Source organism: Lepidothrix coronata, unplaced genomic scaffold (genome assembly GCF_001604755.1).
Source record: "Lepidothrix coronata isolate B3197 unplaced genomic scaffold, Lepidothrix_coronata-1.0 Scaffold99, whole genome shotgun sequence".
Taxonomy (NCBI): Eukaryota; Metazoa; Chordata; class Aves; order Passeriformes; family Pipridae; genus Lepidothrix; species Lepidothrix coronata.
Window position 1 is genome coordinate 1,385,620 of NW_016690279.1, and position 20,825 is coordinate 1,406,444.

At 44.7% G+C, this 20,825-nt stretch overlaps 2 long non-coding RNA genes across 2 annotated transcripts in view; both read left to right on the forward strand.

Annotated features, from left to right (window-relative positions):
• Positions 1 to 882: 882 nt before the first annotated feature.
• Positions 883 to 8,742, forward strand: LOC108501035. The gene is made up of 3 exons (XR_001876116.1): positions 883 to 959; positions 1,593 to 1,660; positions 8,517 to 8,742. It is a non-coding gene; the product is annotated as an uncharacterized LOC108501035 (long non-coding RNA).
• A 7,537-nt stretch (positions 8,743 to 16,279) lies between these two features.
• The window catches only part of LOC108501034, a 68,006-nt gene continuing 63,460 nt past the window's right edge, over positions 16,280 to 20,825 (forward strand). Inside the window, exons 1-3 of the long non-coding RNA XR_001876115.1 lie at positions 16,280 to 16,361; positions 20,073 to 20,176; positions 20,400 to 20,535. This is a non-coding gene — a long non-coding RNA (uncharacterized LOC108501034). The remainder of the gene's footprint in view (positions 16,362 to 20,072; positions 20,177 to 20,399; positions 20,536 to 20,825) is intronic.

A 20,825-nucleotide genomic window follows, 5' to 3' on the forward strand; every position in this document is an offset into this window, starting at 1 on the left:
ATCTGCTGACAAATCTTGTGATTTTGTTACTCTTTTTAAAACAGCCCCTGGGATTGCCAGTAGTTCAGGTGTCAGGACCAGTTACTCATTCAAACCCTGGCTGGATGATTTTTCCATTGTTCTTCCAAAGAAAGACTTCACATTCAGTCATCCTCTGGGCTTTCTGCACTGCTTGTTGCTAAAGCATCTGAGTCCAACCCCAGTGCTGAGCTCTGCTCATGGTGTGTGTGATCTCTCAGGCTGCTGAGCTCGGCTTCAGCAGCTCTGAACACGGTGCTTGCTCCTTCTGGTGATGCTGAGATCCTGTGAGGTGTCCATGTGCCAAGGTAGACTGATGTCTGCTCACAGCCCCTCACAGAGCTTTTGCTGACTGTCCTCTGTCAACTCTTAGAGCAAATACACCCCATTCCCATTCCCAGCACTGTTCATCATTGAATTCTGGTTACCTGCAGTGCCATATCCAGAGGAGCTGGAAAACAGCAGCACTTTTCAATTAGAGTATCCAGAGCTTGTCACCTCTTTCATAGTCATTGCTTTTATTTTCCAAGGTTGATAGGTGTTGTTCCCAGCACTGAGGCTGTTCTCCCTCAGCCATGGCAGTGTGTGCACGGCAGCCCCTGCCCCAGGCTGGCTCAGGTCACAGCTCTGTGCTCTCTGTGTCCTGGTTTTCCACAGGGATTTCCAGCCGGATCTCTGAGCTCACAGGGTGGCAGCTCTGTGGTACCTGAGGCTGTGGGTGTGCTGGGCACCTCACCCTCCTCCTCCCTGTCTCCACGAGGTTTGTGGAATCAGGACAGAGCTGCTGCCTTGGTCACAGGTGTGTGAACTGCGGTGGCACCTCCTTTGTTCTCCAACAGGGACACTGTGCTGGGAGCAACCAGGCACTGAATGATGTGGATGTTGGTGAGAATTCAACTCAGGAAGGGACTGAGAAGAGAAGATTTGATATTTCATAAAAGGTGATTGTTTTTATTTGTTTACTTATTAACATTGTGGAATTACTCCAAGCATCTGACTTAGTCTGTCAGCCTTTCCCTGGCAGAGCAGCCTCACCTCCCCAGCAGTGTGACTCAGGATGCTTGTCCTGCTGGCTAAGACTTTCTCTCCCTTCCTCCATGTCACCACACACCCTTTCCCTCCCTCCTAGCTGCTGCTCTCTTGCATGTTTAGCAGCAGAGCTTGTTAAAAACACAACCATCTTCTCTGGCCTTGATCCTGTTTGACATTCCCTGACCCACTCACTTCGCTGAATCTCAAAGAAGCTCCTTCACCTGCTAATGCAGTGTGAGGATGATCAGCACTCAAATCCCTGAGATCTCTCCTTCTTCACAGAGGTTAAAGAGAATCGTTTTTGCAAACTTTAGCTCTCTGCCAAGTTCAAAGGGAGGAGATCAATGGGATCTGTGCAGCCCTGATGCAGTGCCCCCAAGGTTACATTCCCAGCCTGCTGAGAGCAGCCAGGCTGCTGAGCCCTCCTAACCCTGGCTGAATCACAGAGCTGCTGCGTTGGAAAAGAGCTCGAGAATCACTGAGTCCAACTGTTAATCCAGCACTGCCAATTCCACCATTGAACCATGTCCACGTGCTCACAGGTGCCACATGTCCTAAATGGGAAGGCTCAGGAAAAGCCACATGGATGGGAAATGCAGGACTGCCTCAGGTAGGAGGTTTTGGGGGAAGTTTGGGCGAGGAAGCTGCTGGTCCAGGGTGGCTGTCTGGCTGCTCTCCAGAGCTGGTGCCATCTGAAGACAATCAGGCATGGCCTTCGTATCCTTTTCCATTCCCTCATTAGCAGCCTGGAATTGGGCAGGAGGAGGGCACTGGGTCCTGCCAGCGTGTGCTGTGAACTGTGGGCAGTGTCCTCAGGGTGAGCTTGGCCAGGGCTCCTCCAGCAGCTCAGCTGGAGGCCAGGGCTGGGCAGGGGCTGCCTTGGACTGGCTGGTGCTGCCCATGGCTGGTGCTGCCCATGGCTGGTGTCTGCCCATGGCTGGTGTCTGCCCATGGCTGGTGTCTACCCATGGCTGGTGCTTCCCATGGCTGGTGTCTACCCATGGCTGGTGTCTGCCCATGGCTGGTGCTGCCCATGGCTGGTGTCTGCCCATGGCTGGTGTCTGCCCATGGCTGGTGTCTACCCATGGCTGGTGCTTCCCATGGCTGGTGTCTACCCATGGCTGGTGTCTGCCCATGGCTGGTGCTTCCCTTGGCTCTCCATGGCTGGCTGCTCCCTCCATGGGGGTTGTGTCCCCACTCCTGGCCACCCTTAGAGAAGCCTTCAGCACCCTCTGTCAGGCTGTGGAGGGGGGAGGACACAGCCAGCCTGGCCTGGGTGCTGACAGAGCTGTGGGAAGAGGATCCCAGTGCAGGGCTGTGTCCGGGATGTTGGGGTGTGAGATGAGGGGGATGTGGCAGGGCTGCAGGACAGGCACCAGTGTGCAGGGCAGGGAAGGGGGACATCCCAGGAGCTCGTGGGCTGGATATAACCTGAGCCCTTCACTGGGGCACCCTTGGGATGAGCCCCTGCAGTGGGGGGTGTAGCCTGGGAGATGATGAACTCCTGTGCAATCACTGCTAACCACAAATAGGTTGTACAAAAAGAAGACAAATGGCAGAGAATAAATGTAGTTTAAACTGGTCGATGGCAACAAAAATAGGGGGATTTATTTAAATTGAACTTCATTTAAAAGTCTGTTTTAATCTAGTGCTGGCTGGGCATTGTCTCCAGGGCTGCTGACCCTGAGCATGCAGGAGCTTGTGGTGACCTGGGGATGCATTTCCACCATGTCTGTGCAGGCACTCCTGGTAAAAACAGGGGGGAACTTGTTAGGGGAAGGGAGTGAGGGGGACTAAGGAGCCTCACCATTGTATTTGGAGTAATCCTTGTGCTCTGGGTGTACAGTGGGGTTGTGCCCACCTCCCAGTCCTGTCTTCTCCGCTCAGACTAAGGCTAGGAGTGAGCAGTAGAGGTGAAGGCAGGGGGCTGGAAGGCAAAAATCTGGGTTTTATTTCAGGCAGTGCCACTGCAACGTGCTTTGTAAGAGGACTGGTGGATTATGTGTTTCCCACAACCAGAGGGAAATGTACTCAAAGGGAGTGTTAAGAGGCAGCCAAGGGAAAGAGGAAAGGGGTGATGTGGTCTGATACCCGCTGACCTCTCTTGTACAGCCATATCTGCCCTTCTCCTGGTACCCTGAGAAACACACAGCCCTCCACAGAACGGATGTTCCCTGAATATTCTCCTCCACACCCTTTCCCCCCTTCCTCTAGCCCTGGATCTGTTTAGAAGTCCCCATTTGTTTGCCTCTGGTTTCCATGACCTCACTGACAGGAGAACCCAACGTTAGTGGCTTGCAGTGGAAGTTCAGCCCAGTCCAGCTGTGGGCAGTTCAGGGTTCACTCTCCCTTTGGTTTTTTGCTTGGGATTTTTTTCCACTACCATGTCCATTTCTGCAGGAGCAGCTGACACTTCAGTCACAAGGCCAGAGTCACAGATCTACCAAAGCTCTTAATACCTAGTTGTATGTTTGTGTGTGCACTTTCTTTTTCAGGGTAAGTACATCTTTTAGGGATGGAATAACAGTTTGTCCAAGAATCAACAGTCTTCAGGGAGCCAAATAGTCCAGCAGCCAAGGCTTGTGCTCTTTCCTTGAGGTTTCGGGGATGAGTTGCTTGCCTGTCCTCTTACATAAAAGCAGAGCAAATTGTCAGAATAAACACATTTTAAAATATACAACACCATCAGTCAGAGCTTAAGAGGAGCTCATTGGCTGGAAAAGAGATCAAGGCAACCGGGAATTTGGATGACCTGACTGAGGCATTTGGACTAAAAAGTCCTTTTTCATTCACTGGAGCTAGTAATTTTTTTTATTTAGGTAATCAGCCAGGAAAGAAAAAAAAAAACAACCCCCCTCCCTGCAGGCAGTGAATCTGGACTCAAAATCCTATTGTGTTATTTTACAATTTTATTTTTTTTACAAGATTAGCTTGCTACTGGGCATGAGTCCCTGCCTTGGAGCATGCTGGATGAGGAGCCAGTGTGCAGCTCTGCTGTCTGGGGTGGTTATTGCTCTCTGATTCACAAGCCAGTGACTAATTCAAGTTAACTATGGTCACCTGAGGATGATACCCCCAGTCTTCCAGTCAGGGTTAGGGTTAGGTCAACTTTAATCAGCCCTGTCCAGGGAGGGAGCTCTGGCAGGAATTAGACTGAGCAGAAGAAAAGCCTGGCATTATTTTTGGTGAACTGTGGACATTTCTGTGCAGTTGGTTGCCCACGTGGGGAGGAGAGATCCTTGCAGCTGTTCTTTCTCTAGAGGTGCCATCAGGACTCTTCCAGGACAAATTCCTGCTCCTTGGGCATAGCTGGGTTTCCCTGGCATTACACCAAGGCAGAGGGAGAAGCAGGGTGGGCCAGCCTGTGGATCCATCCCTGTGTATCCCGGGAGCAGCAGGGCACGGGCTGGGACACCAACACCCAGCAGTGTCTGTGAGACTGCACTAAAGGCACAGGCAGAGATTGTTATTCCAGAGCACGGAGAGGAGGTGGAAAGAGGCTGAGGTCCAGCTAGGAGTTGGCTAGACTAGTTCTTGGATTGTTTTCCACACTGTGGTTATCCTTATCTGCATCTGGAAACTGGAGTGTGTTGTATGTGTTTGTAAGAGTAGGCGGATGTGTGAAGTGTTCTGGCAAAGTCAGAGCCCTCATTTTCCCCTCAGTAAATGCAGCCTGATTAGATTGTTATTGACATGCTGAGAACCTGCTCGGGTTGTTACATCTCTGTGGAAAGGCATCTGTCTGTTCCTCTCCTCCCTTCTGCCTGGAAGGATTGCAGAGCTGGAAATGGGAAGGACCTTTCGGGCTGCAAAGCCAGCTGTGAAAGAAATCTGCTGGGAAGGCACGGTGTGCCCGCCAGCTGAGCAGCACTTTGACAGTGTGTGTGGAGCTGGGAGCCAGCTAATAACAGTTTGGAACAATTGGTAATTCCCTAATGGGGAAAAAATAAGAATTAAAAAAAAAGAAAAAGAATAACCCATAGTAAAACTCTTAAAACTGCTGTAGTTTGCTGGATGTTTCTCATCTTGTAGATCATTGCTAAGCAGAGTTACTGGAAGTGTTTGGGTGACCAGATTTGTCTGACTTATTGCACCATGTCAGAAATGTGCAGTGCTGCATGGCCTGCGAGAGCTCTGGGTGCTCAGGCTAAAGCAGAGAGGTGAGGATGGGCAGGGCAGGCTGTGGGTGTGCAGAGGGGGCTGTGGATGTGCAGGGCAGGCTGTGGGTGTGCAGAGGTGGATATGGATGTGCAGAGGGGGCTGTGGGTGTGCAGGGCAGGCTGTGGGTGTGCAGAGGTGGATGTGCAGTCCAGTGTGGAGGTACCTGAGGGAGGTGCAGTATCTGCAGTTGTGTGCTGTGGCTCTCCACAGGTTTGTTCTAAGCAGCTGCCTGGGGAGTGTGTCTGTTCTCTGTTCTCTCTCTGTGCTCGATCTGGCTCATGCTGGATTAGCTCAGGTATTTCTGTGTAGCTGCACAGTGGCTTCTAAATAAAAGCAAGAGAAGATACGGACTAACTGGCTTTAAGAACATTCTCCTTCCCACAAAGGGCTCATGGTAACTTTGCACCATGAGGTGGTCAGATAATGGCAATTCTGACATTCAAAATTTGCCTTTGCAAAATGGAGACAGACTCAGTCTAAATATCTGGGATGTTGCTGCCTTAGATCACAGCTGATGCAACCTCAAAAACCCTCATACTGAAAGCTCTCTGAAGACAGATTTGTCTCCAAGAATGATTTTGGGTTCAGTAAAATTGCATGTTTCAGTGAAATGATATTTCTTTTTGCCAGCTTATTTATATTCATCATAATTGTCTCACTGTGATGCCTCCTATTCATTTGCTGGATCTACTTGTCTTGCATCTTGTTCTGACTCCGAGTGCTGTTTAGGGTGAGCCTGCCTTTGGAGAATGTGCCTGATTGGGACCATTGGAAAAGCTTTCATGTGCTTGCAAGAAATGCATTGCTAAGCAAAGCAAGCAGGGAAGCTGAGAGAGATGAGTGGAAAATGACTGTGTGAAGAAGTGGGAAGAATTAAAATAGATGGCAAGGAGTTAATCAAATAAACAAAGGTCCTTTCTTAAAATTTCTTGCTCTTTTTTTCTCTCTCTGAATAATCTCAATCTGATAATGATTGCACTGGCCAACCCTCGATACTTTTCTGTCTGATTACAGCTGGGTTGTAGTGGCCATGAGGAGTTACCACAACAGTCTATTATTGGCATTGTTAACTAGTGTCCCTCATTAAATTAAACTGAAAGGGGCAGGGAAGAGAATATTTTCAAGCTATTCCTTGCTTATAATTATTTAAATTTATTTCAAAGGATAAATTTATTTTAATTTGCCACAATGTCCTTGTCTTGAAAATGAAAGCTCTTCAGTCTTGATAGTTTTTTTTTTGCCTTCTTCTATAAAATCATGCTTTGAGGAGAGTTAATTTACTATGCAAAGAATTTTTGAAGGTCATGTGCAGTGCCATTATCATTGTACAGAGGACCTTTGGGAAGAGCTGTTTGTCTGTGCAGGTATTTCTTGGCCCTGTGTTGCTCTGGGAGCCAGATGCCATTTACTACCAAAACAGGGGCATCTTTCTGAGCACTGTGATCAGATCCCAGGGGTGAAGTTACTGAACAGCAAAACACAGAGAGAGCAGAAGGACCTGGCCCTGCCCAGTCCTGGCTCTAGAGGCCACTTGGGTGTGGGTGGAGAAGGAGCTCCAGGAGGGCTGGAGCTGGCAAGGAAATGCTGCTTTGGGAGTTTAGCAGGGGGATAATCTGCTGCATGGCCTTTGTCTGTCCTTCTGCAGAAGTCTGGGGAGGAATCAGATGACTTGTTTCTGCCTTTATTGTAGAGAATGAGTTTTCTTGAGGTTCTAGACCCAAAAAGTGGCAGATTTGTCCAATGATGGGGAAAAATAATTTACTTACACATAACACAGGAGAAGAAACTATGGAAAACAATCCCTAAGGACTCTGTAAGTTTTCCCTCAGGATCAGAGCTCTTGTCCTGGGGTTGCTGCAGAACTTTCAGTGCTGTGTAACTTCCCCTCCATGGCCACAGGCCCTAGAAATTGCACAGGGGAACAAAGTAAAAATCTGTTCTTCTTCACAGGAGAAATCCAAGGAGAGTCTTCCTGATACTGTTCTATTTTAAACAATGTGCTCAAAATTATAAATATTCTTGACTGTTTCTGTTGTTTGACATCAAAATGACAAGGTGCAAATGTGACACCTTGGAGTCCATTGATGGGGGAGAAGAATCCCACTCTGCTTGGCATTTTGTTGGATGTGGGAACAATTGTGGCCTTGTAGTTTGAGTAATTTTATTATTTATTTCATTTAGGAGCAAAAGTAAAATATCTACAGGAACAACCAACAAGAATTACAGCAACTCAGAAACTGAAACAGGAGTTGGTTCTTAGTAGTGGCAGAGATTGAGTAATACCTGGAAGAGAAGTGATTAAAGCTTCTTACCCTTGTGAACTACATTCTTCTGCCTCAGAAATGCTTCAGAAATGTATTCCCAACTGCTTTTCTGTCTGTTGAATAATGTGGGCATATGATTCGAGCTCTGAGACTTAAAGGATTTAAGCATGTACCTGAAATTGGGCATGTGTGTGCTTTTTGCTGAGTAAGGGTGTCCTAGTCAGGTATTTAAATTTTAAATGCACTGGGGCCTTCACTCATTAAGTAAGCAAATTTCAACCTAGACAGCAGTGGGAGGAATAAACATTAAGCTCAACACAAGCTGTTATCAAAGTAGCTCTTCAGACCATGTAGAATTACACTTTAAGATGGGCAGAGCATCTTTAAAACCCTTTTGCAAAGCTAAGAGCTTATACATTAGCTTTCATAAGAGGCATTAGAGATGTCTGTGAATATTACATAAACACCAGGCTGTTTGCAACAGTTTATAAACCTAAATATTTTATAAGAAAATACCAAACATTTAACTTGCCTTGTATTTTTTATACAGCAATAAAAACACCATTTTTATCAAAAGATGCTGGAAAGCCTGACTAATAATGTGACACTTTGTTATAAACTGGGAGGAAAGTTCACTGGCCTAGAATTAATAAGGTGTATAATCTGTATAGGAATTTTTACACTACGGGGGAAGGAGCCAACTTTGGCTTTGCTTCTGCATAAAGATGCATGTGATTGGTGAGAATGTTCCCTAATGCATCTTTATGTCTCTGTGGCTAAAGAGGTTTCCATGGTTTCCAACTGGACATTGCTTGGGAAAGGAAAATCCCATGTCCACCTGTGTGATAGCTGGTGTTGGATGTCTCTGTGCAGTGACCTCCTGCAGGAGGCAGGAAACAGCAGCTTTGAGACCTGAGCATTTTCTGCCCAATATATGGACCAAGAGGAGCTGCTCTGCCAAGGGAGAGAAGTGTAAATCCATGAGTGAGGGAGATTTAGGACATAACCCTTGTTTTCCACAGTTTGTCTTAACATTTCCAGCAGGAACACCACAGCTTTACCCTCTCCAAGCAGAGCAGTTGTGTACTCCAAGTGAAGGACCATGTGAACTTCTGGAGAATTTTAACATAGGTGTACTGAGCAGCCACAAGTTTTCAGAGCTTTCAAGCTGAAGTCACAGCTGAACAGCAGTTTGAAAATCCCAACTTGAGGGACTACTTAGGAGGAGAAAAAGTTTCCACTTCTAAGTCTTTCCAAAGCCAGACTTTGTTGTAAGGTAAGAGTTTTAATTTTTTTATGTCTCTTTTGCTGATTAATGTCATTATTCTGATTTTACTGATTGATTTGATTATTTTTCTTGTTCTTATTACCTAAATATCTTTCTCAAGCTTGGCCTTTAATGCAAACATTCACTTGCCTTTCAGTAGGTATTTAAGAGGTTGCATCCTCTCTGTGCTTGAACAGTTGTCCATGAGTGTTGGACACTCCTCAAGGAGGAGCCTCCATCAGCAAGTGGGATGGGCCAGGTTGGGATGACACAGTGGTAGAAATGCTTGGCCCTCTCTGATTGTCACCACTGATAAAGTGTCTGTGTGTAGCAGCAGGAGAAATGTTGCAGTTATTCATGATTAGTGAACTGAAAAGTCTGTAAATAAGGTCTGGTACTCTTCTTCTTTGTTTTCTCCAGAGCACAGCAACCCATCCAGGCTGTCATTCCATTTGCAAGACTGAGTTCCTATTTTTCCACTCCAAAATTTGCATAACACTTGGTCAGTTAGAGCAGAAGAATGAACAACATCAGAGATTTCCATTTTGAATTATTTAGCAATGTGTCTTTGCTCACAGAGTGATAAGACTGCCCCTAAATGACCCATCAGCCCCGGGTGTGAAAGAATTATCTTCTTGTCCCTAAAAAGGAGACCACAGAATTAATTGCAAGGATCCAGAGTTACAGGATATTTGTACCTCTTAACTCTTCCAGGAATCATGGAACTGGCTTTGCTTAATGGAAGATCATGTGTGTTGAAGGGGAAATTCCTTCCAGATCTGCACAGACATCAGGTCAAAACTTTGTACTGGCCAAAAATGTTATTGCAGTTGACTAAGGTAGGCTGAGAAATGATGGCCAGGAAAATGCACGCTCTGGAATAAATGAGAGGGTTGATGTGGCCAGATCTCACACATGTCAGGGGTAATTCCTACAGCTATTTCCACTTTACATTGGCATAAACAATGTAGAAAATAAGGTTAGCACTTGTGCCATCTACAGAGCAAACACCAGTGCCAGCCAGGGCTGTGTAATTCCTGTGTGTGTGTTTTTCCTATAGCTTGAACAGGAGCATGGAAATGTCAGAAGATCTATCACCAGGCTTGTCCCTACAGCTTTAAGAGTTCTGCAGTCAGTTCTTTTGTATAGTTGTGAATCTGCATTTCTATTTTGAATAATTTAGGAAGCCATCCAGTCTCCTTTGTTCAGTGACTACATCAGGCTCCCTCTAAGCCTTGAGGCTGTAGAGGGAGATAGTTCTTCACCTCCACAAGTTGTTTTTATTTTATTTTTTAACAAGGTTCCTGAGCTCCATTTCACTTTTTTGGAAGCTGAGACACTGGATGACTTGGCCGAGGTCATACAGGAAATTTGGGATGGAGAACCAAACATATGATTGCTACTGGTTTCCAAGCCAGCACTCAAACCACTGGGCATCCTTCTTCATTTCCAGTCTTTTCTGGCACTGCTGCCAGCTTTCTGGTCCAATTCCTCAACCACCTTATACCTCCTTTTCCCTCCTTTTGTAAATAAAGCCAATGTCAGGAGGTAACCCAGCAAAATAATCGATAGGTAGTCATTTCCTCAGCCACTTCCACATCTCTTTCAGTTCCCAGCTTGCCCACCAACAAATTTATTTCTTGCTTGGAGCACTTCACTGAACCATTTCTGTTCAACAGTGTCTGTTAGCACTTTGCTAAGCCTCAGACTGAACATCTTTGATCCACCCATTTCAAGATTAGATGGATGACAGAACCCAAAGTCTGGCTCCAAAACCAGCCGTGTTTTGGAGGTATATTCAAAGCCCGAGCTTGGATTTGGCTCTCAGTGTGGTTACTTTGATCTGCCTTCAGATCTGGGTGCTGTGTCCTGTGACATCTCTGTTTCAGGCACAAGATCTGGTGTTCTATCTGTGTGAGAGCCCTGAGCTGTGCATGGACACATGAACACACCCTGAATGGAATTTGAGAGGATCCAGGGGTGCCTCCGTGCACTCAGGTGGGAAGTGGCACCCAGGGATCCTCTCAGATTCCATTCAGTTGTGTTCATGGGCCATGGGGTTTTTTAATAGTTGGGAGGTTTTTTGTGAGTTACCTGCAGGCCTAGAGAACCGGGCACTTAGACAAGTCAAATGTGCAGAAACCTCACTGTTGCGTGTTTTCCTTGCACTCTCCCTCTTGCCTGTTTTCTGAGCAGCTGCTTCCCCCTTCCTAGAAATCACCCCAGCCCTGCTCCTCCCCCCTGCTCTCCTGTCCCCACACAATGAGAACATGGTGTGGTTCTTTCCCCATGGGTGGGAAGGCCAGGGAATGCTTGGTACTGTGGGCTTTTGCACTAACAGCATTTCAGAGCAGTTCACTCTTTCCAGGGAATTATTCTAGATTTATTCACCACAAAGCATCCAACCATAACAACTCGGTAATTTTAAGGCCTAAGGAAAAAATGTAACAAGATGTTCAAAAATTTTGGTTTGGGATAATTGGGAGTTGTTTATATCCTTGTGCTGCTGATTATGTTGTCATATACCACCACTACTGGTGTCCTCAGGAACAGGATTAGCTTTGCTTGGAAACAAAACCTCCATTTTAACCATTTAAATGCTGGTTAATGTAACTGGGATAATAATGGGAAGAAAAATACTCCCCTGCTGTTACTGGATGTATCAGATCTTCAAAAATCATAATGGTGAGTGTTGAATGAACAGATAGATGGATAAATGAAACACACTGGGATTTTTCTGATAAAACAATCAGGGCAATGCAATTTTTCTTTAGAGCACTTAGGGCAGCATCTCCCACTGCTCTGTAGAATCAGTTCTTGCCCTTCCTTGGCTTGAAAATATCTTTCTGTGCATTCAGGTCATATCAAGCTTTTCAAGCTGTATCTTCCTGGGGTTTTGTACCCTCCCATTATTTCTGCAAGAACCTCTGGATTGTGGTTATCCCCCTGGCTCCCTAAAATATCTGATGGATAATTCCTGTAATGGAAATATGTTGATTAAGGTGTGGAGCTTGTCAGAACTGCTTCTCCTCAGGTTCTCTGGGACAGCTGGAACTGGCATTTCCCACTGTTCCACTGGAGAGGATTGTACTGGGGCTGGGGCTAAATGCTCTTTACAGAGCTTTGAGGGTTAAAAAGAAGTTTAAATATTAATTACATTTGCACTCATAAGACCTTTTTAGATTTCCAGAGTGGCATATGAAACCTTCCTTGCGAGTTTGTTGGGGTTTGTTGGTTCTTTCTTTGTTTGTTTGTTTATTTTTAATGCCATATCAAAACATGAACAATAAATTCTGATGTTTTGTGCCAATTTCTAGCCAACCTGAGGTTTTCAGCAGTAATTTCCTTCTGATTTCATGGAATTTGGGGCCTGAAATGCAGTAAGTTAGATGTACTTTGTTGAGAGAAAGTCTTGTCTTCATCCAGAGTTTTCATAACATCTAATTTAAAGTGCATCTTGAATTTTTTTGGGGGAAAAAAAATCTCAACAACTGTAGAGAAGAAAATGAGCCATTTCCTTAGCTTGAACCTGCATGAATTAGTGGTAAAGTGTTGATCTCTAAACTTGCAGTTTCAGAACCATAAAATCTGTTTATTTCACCCTATAAAAGAACATTTTAACTTATATGGCTATTTAAGTTTAAAAGCTATTAAGGAAGTGGGTGGGGAGAGGCAAAGCAGCAGCTTGAATCAGTAATTCAAGCTTGCAATCCAATCTTTATCTGCTGCATAGCTTGCATAGAAATCCCCCTCAATGTGGATTTTCTGTGCTTGTAGCAGTCCCACTATACAGGAAATATACAGTATATATTTCCAGCATTATCCATAATTGTAGTAAAACTTATAAAGCAACCCATTCCTTGTGTGTTCCTGGTAATCTGCAATAACTGGATATTCTTAAGTATGTGTTTGAAGAAGGGAAAAACATAACAGGAGCTGGCAGAAGTCATCTGCAGTGACTTTCCAAAGGGAGCTGGGGGAAGGTCTTTGACGTGCTCTCACTGCAGGAACAGCAGCAGCTTTGATGGAAAACCCACACCCCTGTGTTTCCTTTGTATCTGATCTTTGGGGGGTTGTTTTTCCCCAGAGATGGTAAATCTGGGACTGAAATCATGTCAATGAGTACCTGGGTCCTGCTGCTGCCCCTTCCCTGTGCCCTGGTGCACCCTGGAGAGAGCAGAGAGGGGCATGTGCTGGTTCCAGTGTGAGGTGAGTGTTTGTCCTTTGTGCCAGGGTGGGGACAGGGAGGGAAGGCTCCTTGCCCAGGCTCTGATGCTCCTTCACACCCCCAGAGCAGCCTTGCTGCACAGTCACCTTCAGCAAAAGGGAAGAGAGGGTCTGATTCCTTCTCTGCAAAACTGGGAGCAAATTGTCAATGCTTGGAGAGGCTGTGCTTCACTTGAGCTGTGCAGGCCTTTTCTAACCATCCCTGAACTTGCAGGACCTTGCTAAAAATAGTTCAGAGCGTAACTGTGAGTTCCCTGAACTGTGATCCCACAGTTCTGTGTTATCCCACTCACCATTCCTTTGGAAGGATTCATCCTTCCCCTCATAAAACTTAAATCAGCTTGTTCTTTGGGCCAAGGGTTGACATCATTATGATGCTACATCCTATGTAATGGTGTGAGACCTGGAAAAGCATTCACAGCAGAACCACGCTCGGAATTGGATTTGCAGCCCCTCAGCCCTGCAGCCTGGGCTCCCTCCTGCCTCCACATCTACTTGCACTTTTAAAACCTTGGGAATACCCCACAGTACCACAGCAGCACACTCCCGAGGATTTATCAAGGGTCTTTTTAATGTTCCCATTTTTCTTTCCGTGACCCCATTTGTTTTACAATGTTTGCAAGAGCAAAAGTGATTGTTTTACCAAATTAAGCTAGATTTTGTGCCAGGAACAGTGGCTAGAATCTTGTTGACAGATTTGGAAAAGATTATTCTTTCAGTACCTTTTGAATGATTTTTTTTAAGGATGTCTGCCATGTACTGTTTCCAAAATCAGACCATATTTAACTGTTTAATATTATATGGCGACAGGGACAAATTAGCACCTTTCATTTTCCTATCAAAATTAACACATCCCAAGAAGACACTTCAAGAGCTACAGATCTCTCATTTAGAAACAAATGTAGGAATTTACTTAAATATGTTCAACTCAAAATCTTGACACAAATAAAGTTTGAGAGATTTGTTATTGATTTCAAAGGCCTCAGAATTTTGCCTGTTTTCACAGAATCACAGAAAGGCTTCTGTTGGAATCGACTTTAAAGATCTAGTTCCTAAATTGAGAAAATTACACACAGAGCAAAGAGAAAGAAATGTCTCTATCAAACTAAAATGACAGTATTTAGATATACTAAGGAGACAGATCTTAATTTATGTAGTTGAGAAAACTTAAGGGCTCGGTGCAGGTGAAATGGCATAAGACTTATGAAATGCAAATATTTATAAGATTCTCTAGTTTAGTAAATGGATTCTTAAAAACTAAGAGATGAATAGCCTCCCCATGTATATAAAGAATGTGACAGCACTCTGCAGACCTTCAGAGAGCACAACATAGAGCACAAAGTATTTCTGCAGAAAGCTCTTATCTCCTTGATGCTCTTGAGTCCTCCCTGGATCTCCTTGTGGATGTTGTGAGTCTTCGCTGCAACATTTCTGTCCAGTCCAGCTGTTCTCTCCATTTCTCCTCCCAAATCTCTTTTGAGAGTATATTTTCCTGCATTTCTAGATTAAATATTCTTCCTGTGTTGATAGGTAACTCTGAAGGAATTTTCTGAGTGACTGATAAGATAGAGGTACCCCTTGTTGGGAGCAGCTGGCACGGGGAGCATTGTACAGCTGAGTGGGACTGTCAGAATTTAATTGTCTGCTTCTGTCACAGGGCTCAGCCGGCACGGGGTGGTTCATTGCATATATATATATATATATATGTATATATATTATCACAGTGCACTGCTGTTTTCTGAAGGATAAGATATTCCAAACCCAAACAAACTCAGAATTCCAGGAGCAGGAAGGCCTCCATGGGGTGTCCCTGCTCTCCGTGGGCACAGGGAGCGGCTCCCCAGGCAGAGGCTTCTCCTGAGCCCTTGCTGGGCTCTGGCAGTGCCCGGGCTGGGAGCTGCTGACAGGGGATGATGAAGTGTCTGTGGAGGCTCTGGTGGCCACGGGTCACTGCTGGAAATGTGAGACTGGAATGGGCTTGGTGCTAATGAGTGTCGGTGCTCCAGGGGCAGGGAAGGAGCGCCTGGCACACGGTGAGGGCCCCGGCTGCCAAGGTCAACATCCATGGGGCCTCGTGTCAATAAACAAGGGCCAAGTGAGCTTTTCCTCACACTGGATCGTGTGTTGAGCCCATCACACCCATCACACCCATGGCACACACACACAGCCCCCTCCCAGGGCAGCGGGGCAGGGACAGGAGCTCCCAGCACCTTTTCCCAGTTACATTTTCCTCTCCTTGCCATGAAATCTGCTGGAGCATCTCTTTCCTCTGCTCCCATTCTGTGCTTACTTGGCAGGATGTTCCCTTCCTTACCTTGGAACTCATCCTTCTCATCTCCCAGGGCAAGCCCCCTTTCAGCCACCACCTCTCCTTTTATCTTCCCAGCCCGCTCGGATACACACCAAGATTCCATTTCTGCTTTGGCCTGGATTATGTTTTCCAGGCCAATATATTATGCCACTTTCACACTCCCCTCCCTGCCCCATCTGGCTCCCATCCTACCCCCATAAAGATTATTAATATCTCCTGTTTCCAAGCGATTTATTATCAGGGGCCAAACTGGTGCCATTTCCCATTTTAGTAGAGCACTGAAAATAATCCTGAGGAGTGTGCCCAGCTATAAAAATGTACTTATACTGTCATATTTGCAGTTTCAAACATGCACCACTTGATAGTCTCAAAAGTGCTGTTTAATTGGGTTTTATGGGTTCTAATTAATTATACTAGGTAAAAAAATTACTTGTCCCATTACAGCTCTCTGTGGTTTACTCTGAAGAGCAATGTAATTTAGAGATAAATTGTCCTTCTCTATCCCCCTGTTCCCTTTTTCCCAGCAAGTTCCAGAATGGTTTAATTCTCCTTAAACCCAGGAATGAAGCTGAGAGAAAGCTACATTTTGTTCAGGGGACGCAGCTTTTCCCAACACCCATAAACAGCTTTATATGTGACTTGAAACGATTCCACGTTGCTTCTGCTGAATCAGGCTGGTGAAATTATGAATAATCCTGTGACTTTGCACAGCTCAGGTCTGGGGGGCTGGGATTTTGCAAAGCCTTGAATATATTGACAGTTTTGTACACTGGGGATTATTTCCTCTGATTATACAGAGATAACAGTGAAGGAAGCTGAGCATGGGCGCAGGAGTTTTTGGCTGGATGAAGGTCTAGACTGAGATTTCTTTCCATGGCCCTTTAGGGAAACAGAGTGTGAAAGGATCTGTCTGCTTTTATGGCATTTTGATGTGACTAGCAGCAGAGGAAACCTCTCAAGTTAACTCTCTATTCTGTCTTGCAGAATCATGAAGCCTGGATTATTCACACAAATTCTGGGCAGTCTTCTGGCTTTTAAATACTTCCTCGAATGACTTGGTGAAAAATGAGGAGCCAAGCAGGTACATTCATGGTTGTTTAAAGAACACTATTAAATTACGTCCCTTACTGTAATAAATTTGGTCTCATGAGGCAAAACATGAAATGTAGAAGAGCTGAAGTAGAAAACATTGTATCCTATGACAAGAGGGAATGGCTTTTAACTGAAAGAGAATAGATTTAGATTGAGATATGGGAAGAAATTCTTCCCTGTGAGGGTGGGAGGCCCTGGCACAGGGGAGCCAGGCCTTGCCCAGAGGAGCTGGAAGTGTCCAAGGCCAGGTTGGAGGAACCTGGGACAGTGGAAGGTGTCCCTGCCCATGGCAGGGGGTGGAACAAGATGAGCTTTAAGGTCCCTTTCAACCCAACCCCTTCTGTGAGTTAAGAGTATTAATTAATGAAGAAAGACAGGGCAAAGGAACCTCTTTCATTTGCCTTTAGAAGGCAAATGCTACTTATTTTGGAAATTTCACTTCACTTGAAAAATGTGAAGCTTCAGTGTGTGGCAGACACCTCCAAAACTGCCCCCCAGCCCTAGGAAGGAAACTTAGTGACCTGTCCATGTCTCTTACTGTGAGCTGTTACTATTAGCACTAAAAGGTTACAGTTCTTTATGTGAGTACACAGATGAGTGGTCACTGGATCAAAGAGTTTGTAAGTCATGCTTCACTAATTTGCTTATTTTATAAAATAAATAACCAGCATGTGAGTTGCTGGAAACTTGGACCATCTTGGGTGTCCAGATCATGTGCTGGAGCAGGAGCAGTGAGGGCTGCCAAATAAAGAAAAAAAAAGGAAAAAAGAATCACCACAGTCACACATATTACTCATCACAATCTGAAATAAGAATAATACTAAGAACTGTTTCTATTAAAGTAATCCTTTTGCGTAGTAATATCAGTTAAAAGAAATTTTAGTCCATATATCTGTTTGGTTATGTTAACAATAATTAAAACCTGCAACATTTTGAGGAATGAGTTAACAAAACAGAGCCCCAACCTGAATAAACCTGAAAATTTCTGGGCAGTGTTTGGGTAAGTCCAAACAAACCTGAATATCTTGGTGTTTGTACAGTGTTTATGTTTGCTTTTACATGGCTTTTACTGCCTCAGAAAGCCATTTATGAAGAGGAGACAATGAGAAACCTGCTCTTCTCATGTGATTTTCATCATCCAGAGATTTAAATGAGTGGAATCTGCTCTTTTCATGCTATTCTGTCCCCATAAATTACTCCTGGAGGCATTAAAAGGGCTTGTGAAAAACACCAAAAATAGCCAAAGCAGAAATACAAATGTTGCAAACTGCTCAGGCTGCTGTGGCAGCAGCTCTGCTGTTAATTTATTGAGGAAAAGTGCTGAGGGACTCCAGGCCCGTGTCAGCTCTGCTCTGTGTGCAGCCTCATCTTACACTGCTGAAATCAGGGCTAAAACCCCGGGTTAGGGGACAGCTTTTATAACAGTGTCCTGAGCATCATGCTCAGGAGCTGAGTGAGTTACTGTGATTGTTGCAGAGGATTAAGGAAAATGAAGGGAGAAAGGAAATACCAACTGGGAAGGGTCTCCTATCCCATGTCACCTGGGCAGCTCCTGCCCCGGAGGATTGAGCCTCTGTCACTGCCTGGGGAACAGTTTTTTCCTTGTATTTCCTTTATTTCCCTGGAACACTGACTGTGTACCAGGGAGCTCTGCCAGGGCCCTGCTCTGACCCAGCCCAGACTCAGTCCAGCCCCTCCATCCCAGGGACAGCAGCCCCATGAGTCAGGATCTCCTGATTCCAGGGGAATTCCTCCTGTGCTGGCTGAGCCCTCCCCACTGCCCAGCTCTGGGAAAGAGCCACTCTCAGCTCGGGGCTGGAGCTGATTTCTCACCTCCCTTCAAAAGAGAACATCCTCACACAGGGGGTTTTTGCCTGGACAGTTCTCATGAAGCCCTGACTGATTCTTTATGAACCAGGAGAAGCCCAACATTCACACAAGCCCCAGCGTGTCCTTCAAAGGCACTGGAGTGAAGTTTCTTGTCCCCTTGATAAGAAAACAGAACAAAATATTAGTCAGTGAAAAGGCCAGGTTGTCCAGCTTTCCCATGGCATGGAATTAGCCTGAACCCTGGTTTCCTCTCTTAGGAGTCCCCTCTGTGTTCTCCCAAGTGTGTTACCTGTGGGGGCTGCTCTGCCCCAGGTGGGAAGCTCAGAGCTGCTGCTCCTTCTTCCACAGGTTACTGGGGGGTCCTTTGGGTTAAAAACGTTCAGATTGGGGTCTTTTTTCATGGGTGTATGAAATGAGGCAGTCCTGTGGCTGAGGAAGGGCAGAGCTCCACTCCTCACTCTCTTATGACTAAGTGGGAGAGGCAGAAAAGCACCTGGAAAATGAGGATACATTCCTGAGTATCACTGCACTGAAAATAACACAGAGCACATTTAATAAGTTTTTTCTAACAAAATTTAGATGCTACTGCAGTGGTATTTTAAAAATAGCTGGTGATGTACCTGTAACTAGGATTGCTTGAAACTTTCCAGGCTTCTTTATTTCCTTGTAACTCTGTCAAGCTCCAAACATTCACTCTGAAATTTCCCATGCTGGTATCAGCTCTGGTTGATTTATTTAGAACAATGTAAACCCAACACAAATAAAATTTTAAGGGGAATTTCTAAGTTTGAGGCAAGGGAGGTATAGGTGTTCTCTCGATTCAGAATGAAATGAAATCATGAAATAACTGAATTTCCTGAATACTGGAAATTTGGAGTCCTGCTCCTACATATTCCTTCAGCAGTGAACATTACAAAATACAAATGGTTTTGACTTACCCAGGCACGTACATCCTGATTTTGTGAAACAGAAGGACGCAGTCAAAATGCTGAACTGAAACCTATTGGGCAGATTTTGATCACCTCTAATTTTAACTTGAAAGCTTTAATCATTTGGGCTTAGTATACAATGCCAGGTACCTTTTCCAGGTTTTGGAAAATTTCAGCTGATTATTACTCAGGAACAAGAATATAAATATACATAAATTTATATAATTACACTTATGTAACATTCCTATCCTATATATTGTATATATCACATATATCTACAAGAATTTTTATTTTAATTAAAAATTACATTTGTATAAAAATTTACATTTTTATATATACAGTGTTCTCCTTGAAAAGCTTATTATTTAGAAAAGGGTGTCGGGAATTCATGAAATTAGGGTTTCCTGCAAAGTGTTTATTTGGCTTCCTTTTGTACCTGTGTTTGGTCTAGTCTTTAATTACAGGACCATGTGCTATATTTAGCAGAGGACCCTGGGCTCGTTCCCTTCAGAAGGTGGAGCAGCTCAGGGGATGAGTCAAAGCTGGGGAGAGGAGGAGTCTGGTTTCTGGTGGACTTTGCCTGTATTTGCTGTGGAAACAGGGAAAGTGGAGTAAAAGAGAGAACTGAAAGGAAAATGGGGGATCTCATGGCTGAGGCATCTCAATCCTGCAAAGATCTCACCAAGTCTCAGAGAAGTCAATTTGAATTCTTCCCAACTGGCTATTAATTTGATTTTTTCTGTGTTCTCGTGTGTAGAGTGCACTATCAGTGCTGTTCCTCCTGCCATGGGATGCTGCACAGAGTTAAAAACTCTGAGAAATCAATTCCCAGACATCTCAGTTTGGGTACCCAACAAAAGCAAAATGTTTTGACCTGAATCTCTTTGTGTTTCAGTTTCCCATCTGTCAAACAAGAATAATAATATCCTCTCGTTTTCCAGGGTGCTGTTAGAAGCAATGAGCCTTGTGAAAGCACTCAGATGCCATCCTGATAACAGCCCGAGAAAAGCTCACAAGAAAATCAGCAATTGTGTCTTCCAAGCAGGTTTGGAGTAGTTTGTGGTAAATAAGGCCTCAAGCCACATGCTGAAAAATGACACTGTAACAAAATATTGAATATCTGCTTATTAAGTGAACACTGTCCATCCTGAGGTAGAATCTGGTGGAAAACAAGACATAATCCAATATTTAAAGAATGAATCATACTGCAGATGAATAAGGGTTTATGTCTATCCTTAGTTCTAATATTTGATCACTTGGTCTTGCAGATATAAGTCGTGCATGTGCAAAAGGATACCTGTGCCTAAAAAGAAACAAAATCTGAATTCCAAAATGGATGTTGTTCAATGAAATGTGCAGGATCTTAAATCTTGGCTCTGTTGAAGACATGCTTCTTGGTACCTGGTGAGTTTTGGAAAGGAGGAGACACTGCAACTCTCCTATTTGGGAAACAATTTTCAGGTAAATGTTAAAATGTAGGTTGCTGCCTCTCCTTTGTTTTTAAGTGATGAGTAAATCTTTCCAGCTGGGAAAGCTGATAGTAGAAATAGTTTTGAAATTAGTACATGGATTCTTGCACACACCTGGATGGGCTTCTGCAAAATTTGCATGGGATATTACAGCATGTTCTGTTATTAACATTTCTTCCTATGGCTTGTGGAAGAGGGAACTCCTTGGTTCTGCAGCAATCAAGT